Source organism: Habropoda laboriosa, unplaced genomic scaffold (genome assembly GCF_001263275.1).
Source record: "Habropoda laboriosa isolate 0110345459 unplaced genomic scaffold, ASM126327v1 scaffold40, whole genome shotgun sequence".
NCBI classification, from domain to species: Eukaryota; Metazoa; Arthropoda; class Insecta; order Hymenoptera; family Apidae; genus Habropoda; species Habropoda laboriosa.
In genome coordinates this window covers 7,617,343-7,623,991 of record NW_017100231.1, presented here as the reverse complement: position 1 = coordinate 7,623,991, position 6,649 = coordinate 7,617,343, and positions in this window count along the sequence as shown.

Here is a 6,649-nt window from a genome sequence, read left to right as displayed (position 1 = left end):
GTACAAGTTATGATTAGTTGTGCGTCGATTCTTGAGAAACTTGACCTCGTACTAATTGCAGAAAAAGGGCGATGCTCGCCTTTAGAAAAATGGTGATCATTTTAGAGTTCCTACGTCCGTTCGAATTAACATCATACTTATGATGAGCACTCGAGAACGCGTTGAAGCGTCTGTAAGATTATATTATTCCCTTTAAATTGTGTATCACAGAACCACTGTCGTCTTACAATTTTCTATAGTTTATATATACATACTTCCACAATGATGGTAATTCATATTTTTTTTTTTTAATAAGTGCATATAATTACAAGGCGTTTTGTTATTTATTTTAAATTACGTGTCAAGATGATATCTGTTTACTATTGTCCGTGGTGAGTTACATTTTTACACTGATGTGAACCTGTATAGTAGTTTCAGTATTATAATAGAAATAGAAATTCAATGTTTAAACAGCTAATTTCAAAGAACTGGGCACAGAGACTGAAAATTTGTTCGATTACGTCTATTTTAAATGTTTTGTCAGTATTCTGTAACTCACCCAATTTATTTAGACTCGACATTTTGTAACTCGTACTTAAGATATATAATAGAAATCACGACACGTTTTCAAATTTTCTAATTTATTTCTGAATGAATCACGTTCTCCTTAAAGAATATGAATTAAATATCTGAGATTGATGAAGTTTGCCTTGAAATATGTTAATCATTCAGATGTCTGGATTTTAATTATAAGTTTAAAAAATGAAACAGTCTCTGTAATAGTTGATCTATATCTTTCTAACGTATTAAATTATATCTTTCAGCATAATAACAATATTAATTCCATTGTCTATCAAATAACAATTGACATTTGAAGACTGTTTCACCTCTTCAGCTTATGATTGAGCATGTATAAAAATTGGTTTCTTAATTTCATTGTTTAAAATATTGCAAGCAGGTTTCAATTTTGATTCCAAGTAAAAAAAATTAATACTTTTACTAACAAAACTAACAGTGCACATTACTGTATAAGAAGAAAGTAATAACTTCTTTGTTAACTTTATAAAGAATTAATATCAAAAACACTTACTACACTAAATTTCAAAAATCAAATTCTCACAATGTCAATACAACAAAATCTGAATGAAATGCATCAATAGAAAGAGTTCAGAACTTCTTGAGCTAATTCATAAAAACTTTCTCACCAAAAAAAAATTCAAATTAAACAAATGAAAGTTCCACTTTTTATACAAACTTCTTCACCCAGACTTTTACATTAGCTTCTTACATTCTTCATGTGTCACATTCGTCATCTGAAGATGAATGTCTCAAAATGTGAAACCACTTGTCATTACGATCAAGGTGACAAATGGTACCAACAATATAAAACGAAGAACAAACTCGATGAAAGACAAACTAAGTAGTACGTAAATGTAGCAATCTCGAACGGACGAAGATCGATTAGCACAAAGCAACAGAGAGTAAAAAAACAAACAAATGCTAGACAAAATGGTGCCAGAAGAAAAAAAAACGTTGTAAACGAGAACGAGAGGAGCCGCGGAGACGGTCGTTTTTTTTTTTTTTGCGTGTGTACATATAGTACGCGTTCTTAGTCTCTATTTTGCCATTTTGTACTCGGCGACTCGTAGGTTAACTAGAGCTAGCTTTTAAGTGAGTGATTCAATCTAAACGAAAAAAAGCGTGTTGCTGCAACAAAAAAAAGATCGTAGTCTTAAAATCGAACTAAGTTTAGAGATATCGATAGATTTTACTAGAACTTGATCGTCGTTCCTCTTTCGATTTCCGGAATTCACGAACAACTTTGAAGAACTGAATAGGTGTACGAAATTTTTAACTTCATTCTTTTATCGTACTATTTTATTTTCCTTTGGCCTTGACCTTAAATGGTGAGCCATTTTTTTTTGTTATTGTTGTTTGTTATGTTAGTATTTAAGAACTATTGTTGAAGAAGGAAAATAGAATTGCGTGCATGACGACTAGAGGTAATTTATTTGTGACATCTTTGTTCCGCTATGTGCATTGCAGTTGAAAATGAAAGATGACGTTTGTTCTATTAATATTTTTCATAGCCAATCAGGTGTAATCTCATTAAGCATGATATTGTAAAATGTAGATATCACCATTTTTCCTCATTATGACGATATTACCTAACCTCACCTCTACGGTCAAAATGTTAGTGAATAATTCTATTTAAATTCTGCCAGTGGAAAAGCCCAATATGGCGCACTATGGAAAACTTCACGTCAGAAATAATAAATTTAATGTCGAGGTCATTGTTGTAGAGCAATAATAATGAAGCTTGATCTCACACGAGTTGCGAAAAACAACCATATGAAACAAAATGAAAAAAAAAAAAAGAAAAGAAAAAATAGAAAATAAAGTACTGCGGCAAATAAATGAATAATGTATACGAAATAATGAGAAGTAGCGAAATAGTACGATGGAAGGATGAAATCAGTCAGAAAAAAAAGGGGCGAACATTTTTTTCTGAGAAATTTCACCCACTGGAACGACGATCTTGCATAGCATACTGTAAATAATTTTTACTGGAAGTCCTCGGAGTCATCACTAGGTAGGTGGTCCTCTTGCAAAGGGATGAAAGAAGAAGAAAGGAAAAAAAAAGAAATGCACTATACATATATTGCAAATTCTTATATTGTTACTTATATGCATACACATATATTCTATATATATATGTATATTGCTAATAAACATTAATTTTACACTTAAGGCTTATACGCTAATAAACGATACACTCACACTGGTGGGGGAGGAGGGGAATCAATGGATTTAAAAAGAAAAAAGAAAAAAAAATCGTTTCTTATGTAAAAAAAAAAAAACAAAAAAAATTGTACTCTTTTTTTCGCATTAGAAGATTAACCCTCGACCAAGCTTCGTTTTCTTTCTCCTCTTTTAATTCATATCTCGATCGCCATTAAGCTTTTTTTCACTTGTACATGTATTTACGAGTATTCTTTTTCTTTCTTTTTTTCCCTTTTACCTTAAGTTTGTTCATTTCGTTCGTTTATAGTTTATAACGACGATGGAAAAAATTGATTTAAAAGGAAAAAAAGATTTTGTCGTTAGTATATACGGTGGTAGGTTTAAGGTTATAGACACGAACATTGTGGATGATAAGAGATGAATGTAAATAGTAGCTCCCGTTTGTTTTTGAAGGTTGAGAGTTAATCTTCGGTGCGTTCGACGGTGTACGGGGCATTTGTAGAAGAACGGTTTTTGGGAACGACTCGAGCGAACTTTATCGACGATTCAAATTTCGCGCAAAAATAAGATGGCTCCGTGAGGGATTAACACGTTTCATCTCTTTGAATATCGTTCAGGATTTTTTCTTGTAGAAGCTTAAAATAATGGAAATTTGTGGCACTATAAAATGGCGATTATTATTATTTTCTTGTTTTTTATAAAGAAAATGACTTACATTTCTAACTCGTTCAAACAAAATAGTGTATCATAGATACACTTAATATGTTGAATATTGTCAAAAAATTTTTCTTCGAATTGCAACGTTTTCTGATGCATGATAGAAAGAGATTTTAAGTGAAAATCATTTCGAGATTACTTGACAGTTCCTTTGATTTTTCTCTTCACTTTCGAGTAATTGCTTAACTATAACTTAGTAATCACATAGTAATTTTCCAAATTCAGAGATTGCATTTACCTCTTAATACGTTCCGTGCCATGGGAAAAATAGGAGTCTTAAAAGAACTTTAAAACAAAATTGTGATTCATTTGAATATTAAAGCGGGCAAATAATTTTTTCACTTTCCTGTTCTTTTATCAGCGCGCGATTTTACCGACGGTTCGCTAGAAACCACTTAACGTCAGCCATGTTTTCCGCTTATTTGCTTGGGCATGCGCGTTGGAACCTGCAAGTTTGCATGGTCGATCTATACGACCCCACGATATCTATTCCACAAACTATACACGCGACACGGAACTCGGTAAAATACACTTCACAAATGATCTCAGTATTCCTGCAGTTTTATCTTTTCACAATTCTACTGCGGTGCTTCTTTTTATATTTGAAGTTCTTTCGATTGCCAGTCCGAAGTAATTTTGAAAAATATTCGTAACTTGAATCAAAGGACTTGGATGTTAGAGGTGAAAGTTTCGGGTAAGAGTTTATCCTTTTTCTGAAATTTTAATCAAGAATCATTCATCGTACAGATACTTGTTCTTTCTGTAGATCAACCTCAAATCATCATCCAAAAATATTCTTAACTATTTTTTAGTTGATCAAAGTTCATCTGATTATTTCTGATCAGCTAAAATAAAAAAAAAAATCGAATTTTATTCTTTTGATTCGTTGCAATTTGAAAACAATGCATGCAGCATCTTTTTTAAAATTTGACAAATTTTCATGATTTCAGAGAGATGAAAAAGTTGAATTTTTTTCGCTGGAAAATTAGCAATTCAAGGTTAATTCATTTTGGAATTCATACTCGCTTCGAGCCGTTACAATAGGAAAACAATGGACACAGCAGTCTTTTTTTGTAAATTGAAAAATGTAGAATTTCAGAAAGTTGAATTTTTTTGTTAAATCGTTTGCGGTTCGAAATTCATTTATTTTCGAATCCATAATCATCCGAATGAAGGATGCAAATCATAAGAGAAATTAGAAATGAAAGTGAGTGCAATGAATTAAGATGTATTCTCAATCAAATGCCATAAGCTTTCTTAAATCAACTAGTTATATTCAACACTTGAACAATTTTAAACGATTTTTACACGACGACTATACACTTACTAGAAAGAGAAAGACACTAGAAATATAACACTTAGAGTCGACTGAAACAATTTTGTAAAGAGGGGGAAATTTAAATTTCATTCGAATTTTCTCATAAATTAAAAAAAAAGAAAAATGAACTGATTACTTGCTTACTGTTAACCATAAACGATAATCCAATCTACTATACTTCTCGCCAAGAAATAAATGACGAATAATAAATTATTAAAAAGATAAATAAATAAAGTAAAGAAAATCGTCGACACGATTGTGAATGAATGAGAAAAAGAAGAAAAAGGTTCCACTGAACCCTATTATCGAGAAATCGAAAATAGTTATAATTAGATATAACTATAAGATTAGATTAATATCTCCTTTCACAATTTTTTTCCCATTTTTCGTTACTAGAAAATTTCTTTGGTTTTTAATATGAAGCCTAATTTTCAAAACTATAGTAACAATTCTTAGGTTGGAATTTTAAAATTATATAAATTACAAATTTTAAATTAAGTAAAAATAAATAAGTAGTTGTGCAAGATATTTGTTAATTTCCAAGAGATGTGTTCCAGTGGGATCTTTTCCTTCTTCTTCTCACACACTCAATTCGAAAGGGAAAAAGAAAGATTGTATTTATTCCCCCAAAAACGGAAAGAACGACGAACTTGCTCGAGACACGCAAAGAAAGAAAATTGTGAAAAAAAAAAAGGAGAGAGAAATAGGTTCGTTTTAGCGTCGACGGAGACGATGCACAATATGGCGGCTGGTGTTGAAGAAAATGGCGCCTGACCGCTAATGAAAACCTAACCTAAGCTTAGGTATTTTTTCAAGATTAAATGCTCTTAGATCGTGTAGATTGCGTTCTTTTCTAACGATCTAAGCTCCGACGATCTTCTTTGCATAATATACACACAAACATGTGTGCAGAAAAAGAAAAAAAAATTTGGAGAAATATCCTGTCGAGAATAAGAGTCGGCCATTGTAAATAAATATACATACGTGTAGCGTGTAACGAGCATTATTATATAAAAAGAAGAATCAAGCGAAAGAGAGTGGTGTGTATGTGTGAATACGTGTTTCGACTGTGAAAAATAAAGATGGATAAAGTAAAATGGTAAACAACAAAAATATAGACATATATATTATATGTGTATGTAGGGATTATTTGAAGGTACATATATTATTAGATAAGTGGTTCAGAGATACGGGAGTGACTTTAATAACAGTGTTTATTAACTAAATGTACTCGCTGGTTAATTGACAATGTTATAGTGCTATTTGCAACGTTCGACTCTCACAATGGACTGTCTCTAGCTGTGTTACTCTATTTCTTTCACTCGTTTCAGTCATTCAATCATGTATACTGAAATCCTTCGATGGCTAAACGCACCTTTCGTTCAAATTACAATTTCAAACACTGAACTCTTCCTAAACACTTTTCTTTTGCACCTGTAGCCTAGAATAGGGCTGATGAATCTCTCCGCCAGGAGGCGCCACTGTCCCCATCATCAGTCAGTCCATTCTCCCCCACTAGTCAGCTGCTTAACCACCACTCCATCTACCTTATCTTCGAGAAGACCGGATAACTCGGTCTTGTGTGATTTCGTTCACACTTGTATCGTTCTGTCCCGAAACATTTCTCGATCACAATTGAAACATTCACAGAAAACTTGTACTCCCACATATATGTATACATATATATGTATATATAAATATATAATTTACTTATTGTAGATGTAAACGCAAATTGCTTAGGAATGTGTACGAGTAAAAAAGACGGAGAGAAAGGAGAGTGAAAAAATGCGCGTGTAAACGAGAGTGTCGTGTGAGAGGAAACGAGATCTCCGAGAATCCTGTATGCGTAGAAAGGGTTGTAACGTTTGTGAATACATCAAGTAATATTAA